Source organism: Pteropus vampyrus, unplaced genomic scaffold (assembly GCF_000151845.1).
Source record: "Pteropus vampyrus isolate Shadow unplaced genomic scaffold, Pvam_2.0 Scaffold292, whole genome shotgun sequence".
NCBI lineage: Eukaryota > Metazoa > Chordata > Mammalia > Chiroptera > Pteropodidae > Pteropus > Pteropus vampyrus.
In genome coordinates this window covers 706,391-712,410 of record NW_011889073.1, presented here as the reverse complement: position 1 = coordinate 712,410, position 6,020 = coordinate 706,391, and the positions used below count along the sequence as shown (strand labels likewise).

The 6,020-nt window shown below is 41.3% G+C and overlaps 1 protein-coding gene across 1 annotated transcript in view; it reads left to right on the top strand.

Annotated features, from left to right (window-relative positions):
- SYTL3 (synaptotagmin like 3) overlaps nt 1-6,020 on the top strand; it is an 83,892-nt gene that overhangs the window by 30,265 nt on the left and 47,607 nt on the right. The window lies entirely within an intron of this gene.

Sequence of the window (6,020 nt, the reverse complement as noted above, 5' to 3'; positions counted from 1 at the left end):
TCTGAGGGGGCGGGGCTTCCACCGTGGGACCCAGCAGAGACAGAGGCAGAGCCTTGCAATACCTTAAAAAGATTTTTTTTTTATTATGGTAAAATATTAAATTTAAATGGTAAATATTAAATTGATCATTTTAATTGCCATTAGTTACTGTTAAATATGAACGGTAAAGGTTAACTTTACCATTTTAACCATTTTTAGCTCTGCGGTTCGATGGCATGAAGCACATTCACAGTGTTTGCAACCATCACCGCCATCCATCTCCAGAACTTTTTCGTCATCCCAAACTGAAAGTCCGTCCCCATGAAGTGATGACTCCCCATCCCCGTCCCCAGCCCCCCAAAGCCCCTAGTAACCTCTATGCTACTTTCTGTCTCTATCAATATCTTTCACGGCCTGGCTTCCGAAGGCACACTCTGTCGTTTCTGCTATAGCCTATGGTTATACCTGTGAGCTCGAGGCAGGGTGGGAGGGGACCGCACGAGGCTGTCACTATCAGGAGGCAAGAATCCTTGCCTGTGTTTTTGACTATATATAGGTTTCTATCTTGCTTTTAAAATTCAGCTTAGCATAAACATGTCCCTATGCTATTAAGACTTCTTCCACCATATACGGACCACTGCATAACATACCTCAGATGGATGCTACCATTTATTCAACCGGTTTCCTCCTGTCAGTGAGTGTATCGTATTCAAATTTTTCTATTACAGATAATCCTGTGAGAACATCCTGTACAGATATCTTGGCATCTCTGTTTGTTTCCTTCAGATAGATTCTTAGAAGAAGAACTGGCCGAATGCGTGCACATGTGAAGGCTTTAATATGCTTTGCCAAATTACCCTCTGGGAAGTGTGTATTCATTTACAGGGTGTGTGAGTGGGCCTCTTACCACGCTCTGGCCCCATTAAATCCCATCCCTTGGAACACAATTTCAAATTACATTTGTGACTTTATTCTGAACGAAAAAAAAAATTTTGTTTAAAAAATTGAGAAATGAAGAAAAAAGCATAACTAGTAATGTTAAAAATACAGCGACTTCACTCTGATTTCTCATGACTGCATCTCGTTCTATCATTGGAGTCTGTCGTCATCTGTTTAACCAAACTGCTGTCGTTGGGTAGGGATTTTCCAGTTTTGCTGTTACATTTCCAGGAGTTTACAATATTAAAACAATAAGTAACAGTGCAACGAACAACCCTGTGAGTAAGTCTTTGGCATGTCTCCGGATAGTTCTAGAAACAGAAGGACAGGGGGACAGGGTAGGAACATTGCCTCCAGAAAGGCAGATAAGTCTGGAATTGTCCTTAAAAACAAACAAACAAGACAGCTTTGTCAATGTAGTAAAACCATATAGGTAGTCCAAAATGGTTTCTCGTCATTTTAATTTGAATTCATCTCATCACGAATGGGATTGACTGTTTCCTGCCTTTTTCATCTTCTGTAGGTGTTCTTCAGATGTTAAGGCTCTTAGCCCTTTTCATTCACGTAGATTGTACCTTTCTGCTTTTTGACGTACTGACATTCTTTCTCATTTGTAATCGAATCTACCTTTTCCTGGGCAATTTCTTCCTTTGCTTTTATGCTTAAATACTCTTTCCTTTCTTTATCATTGGTTAGGTAGCCACGTTTTCTTCTATTTTCTATGCTTTTATTTACGTTTAAGTCTTCACCATGCCTCAGGAGGCCGGATCTCATTTTATTTTTTCCTCCCGACCGTCAGGTTTCCTAACGCCGTTGGTTATGTAACGAGTCTCCTTCCCACTGGTTTGTCATCCAGGGCCATCGACTGCACAGGCCTGGGGCACTGCTCACCTTTATCCCAGCCCCGAGCGGCAGGGGGTTCTGGCGTGTGGACGCCACGTGATGCAGCCTTGTTCAGCTGCAACTCTCGGCCAGTGTGTCCTAACCAGGTTTTGAATCCTTTGAGGGTAGGAGCTATGAGTAAATGAGTAAGTGGATGAGAAAGTAAGGGCTGGGCTGTTTGGAGGTAAAAGTCGATGTTCTGTGCAGTAGCGCCATTGCCAGTGCTTAGCGCCCAGTAGGCGCCCCAAATTAAAAAGTGAGCTTTCTTTTCCTTTTCGGCACCTGGAAACCTAGAGCTAAATTTAAAGTTCAGTTGCAGTAATTCCAAGAATCATTATGCTCTCTGTTATCTAATTTTTTATCTGCTTTTATTTCTCTTCATTTTAACGATCCTATTGGATATGTGCCATCTAAGATAAATGCTCCCCAAATTCCCTTGAAAATAGACCAGGTAACTTACCCCAAAGACTTGGAAACCCATATCCAAAAAGATATTTGCACACGAATGTTCATAGCAGCATTATTCAAAGTGGCCAGGACATGGAAGCAACCGAAATGTCTTACGATAGATGATTGGCTAAAGAAGCTGTGGTACATGTATACAATGGAATATCACTCAGCCGTAAGAAGAGATGAAATACTGCCATTTGCGACAACATGGATGGACCTCGAGATAATCATGCTAAGCAAAATAAACCAGACAGAAAAAGTTGAAAATCATATGATATCACTTTTATGCGGGATATAAACCTAAAAGCAACAAATGAACAAGACAAACAGAGACTCATGGACGTGGACTATAGGCTAGTGGTTACTAGTGGAGTGGGGGAGGAGAGGGGAGGTAGACGAGGTAAAGGAGGTCAAATATAGGGGGACAAGGGGAGGGCGAAGTGGGTAAAGGGGATCAGATATATGGTAGCTGAAGGAAACTGGACTTTGGGTGGTAAATACACAATAGAACATACAGATGTCAAATGATAATGTACACTTGAAAATTATATAATTGTACTAACCAATGTTACCCCAATAAACAATTAAAATTAAAAAAAAAAAAGAAAATAGACCGGGTATGACTAATAATCCAAAGAATAACGATAGCTATAAATTGTGACAGTTTGTTGTGCTAATTTTCCAATTATTAAAAAGGTTTAAAAACAAACAAAAAAAATGAACTCAAACTCTTCATTTTGCAGGGAGATGGTACAAAAAGCACTTAAATATTTTGCTTTCCATAAAAGTTTTTTTTTTTTTTTCTGATTAGACTGGTCTCTTTTTCTCTAAGATTTTATGATTTGGTATTTAGTTTCGTTGTCATAAACGGTTCCTTGTAGGCCATAGCTGCAGTTCACCTGTGGCGCATCAGAGCGATCGGAAGCGTGGGGGCCTTCACCGGGTCTCCGGGGGTGTCTCTGGCAGTTCCCCGACCATTCCGATATCGTCACCTCCCGTCCCTCCACCCTTGGGCATTTGTCGGTCTCCACGCAGAGGGTTTCTACTGCGGCTTCTGGGACCCCCTGCACCAGGATCTGCTGCCTTCTATTTTAAACGCGGTATTCCTGACTCCGTGGGACCAGGTGGGGCCCAAGTATATATTATGTTAACGAGTCCCCAAGAAATTCCTTTTATGCACTTTAAGTGTGAGAGTCACTGGTAAAGTAGCAAAGTTAATAAACAATTATTATGGACATTTTCTACACTAATAACTGGAAAACTGTAGCTGAAAACCCATCTTTGTTCCTCTTTAGGTATTTGCCAAACATATAAAGACAGTGCCCTCTGCTGGCGCCTTGCTGTAAATGCACAGGTTCTTCTTTTTGACAGCCGCAACTTTTTTTTGCTTGATATTTGAGTTTAAAAGCAGAAAGATGACATTATTAATAATAATACTTTTAATGTTAATACTTTTTAAAGTTAAAATAGTTAAATGTGATATACAAAAAATCTACTGTGACTTTCACTTTATTGTTAGCAGTTGAGGAAATAAAATAATTTAAGAAGGCTGTGCCTTAACAGAACCCCTGATAATGGTCTCGATGATACATTCTATATAACTAACCAGGATGACACTATGTCTAATAATTACGAAGGAAAATAACTTTTATTGCCTCCTCCAAGTAGTAAATGTAATTTAGTTCTTCAAGTGACTTTTCAGAGTTTTATTTTTCCGCGCGGGCAGCTGGGATACGGGCCATCTGATCACAGGGCTGCTGGGACAGCTTCCAGCTGGCTGGGCTTGAAACATTCGGGGTCACGAATTAAAAGCAGTAGGTGCCAGTAAACATTAGTGACTCTACCGCCAGGCCCTGCCTTTGTCGCCTGTCTGATGGCTCAGCAAAGGCCACCTGCCCTTGGAATTCAGCAGACGGATTCTGCGAGGATTCAGTAAAGCTTCCTGTGAGTTACACAACGGGTGCCTGGTTCACGTGCTTGCTGTCATGTGAGCATGTCCTTATGAAGCATGTCTCTCTCCCAGGTATAACATTTTGTATATGCTTTTATCCTATTTTAAAGAAAATGCTGAATATTTTCTTCTCACTATTCTCCTTAAGAGGAAAGACCGAATGAGCACCAACCCGCCAAAGGGACTGTGTGCGTGAGAAGCGATTTTCCCCGCTGATTGGATTGCTTGTCATGTCCCCCCCCAGATTTTTTTAGACAGATCCATTTAAACTGGTCAGAACAGAGGCTATCAAGGCAGGTTTCATGATTACGTAGTGTAGTAAAGCTTCGACCTTCAAACCTTTCGTTTTCCAGGTAATAATCTTTCCGGGGCAGGTTGTTCATTTTCGTCATTTTTTTAATTTCATGATGCCTATGGCTTTGTACATGGTAGCAACTCCATAATTGAATCACTTAGATTGTCCAAGGCAGTTTGAATACCTCAGTTACATATGTATATAAACTCTCAAATAACTCACCGGGAGACTGGGGTGTCTCTGGTGCTTTCTGATTCCCAGTGTTCCTCCCATTTCTGTGCCTCTACCTCTCCCACTGTCCTCTGTGGCCTGTTTACCACCGCTTGATGACGAGGCCACCTTAGGCGACCTGTGTCTTTGGCCATGAATTGCCATGACCACCTCACTACCCACTTTCTTCTTTTGGGTTTTGATCCATTTGCTTTTAGCCTGGAAGGGGAACTATGATTAAGTGGGCTAGTTATGAGGCTATTTGATACTTTATCTTACTTAATAGTCCCTGCTCTGCTGGGGGTTGGCAAACGGTAGCACACAGGCCAAATCTGGCCCTCCACTTGATTTTGTAAATAAAGTTCCAGTAGCACACGGCCATGCTTACTCCTTTCTGTCTGTGGCCACTTGGCAATACAGTGGTTGAGCAGATACAACAGCAACTGTGTGGCTGGCAAAACCTAAAATTCGCTACCTGACCCTTTACAGATAGAGTTTGCTGCCCTCTGCTCTCGATTATCGGCTGATAAAATGCAACAACTTTTCGGTGACCATTATTACTTTTCCTATTTAAATGAACAGAACGGGAAACCAAGGCGAAATATTGAACCGACGAGGATTTTTGAATTAAGAATTCGCATGTTCGTATATTTAGACCAAAATAACTGATTAGGGTAGTTTCCAGGGAGCTTGATAAGAATACGTGTTTTAGAAGACCAGACTCACATATAATTAAATAAGTCATTTTGAATTTAAGAGCTCCATGTTCATGTTTTTTAATCGTGGTAAAATAGGCATAATATAAATTTGCTATTTTAAGTATACCGTTCAGTAGTTTTAAGTACATTCGCTTTGCTCTGCAGCCGTCACCACCATCCATCTCCAGAAGCTTTTCATCTTGCCAATCTGAAACTCTGTCCCCATTAAACACGAACTCCCCCTCCGCCCGCCCTGGCCTCTGACATCCACCCTTCTACTTTCTGCCTCTACAAATTTGATCACTCCAGGTACTTCCTATAAGTGGAATTATACTATATTTGTGCTTTCGTATCCTCAAGGTCCATTCGTGTCGTAGCATGTATCAGAGTTGCATTTCTTTTCAGGACTGAACGATATCCCATTGTACCTATAGTATCACATTTGTTTATCCATTCGTCCATTAAGGATGACGAGTGCAAATAATGCTGCTACCTATTCAAGTCCCTGCTTTCAATTCTTTTATGTTTATACCCAGAAATGGAATTGCCGGATCCAATGGTAATTCCATGTTTAATTTTTCTGAGGAACTGCCATATAGTTTTTCGAGAGTGGTTG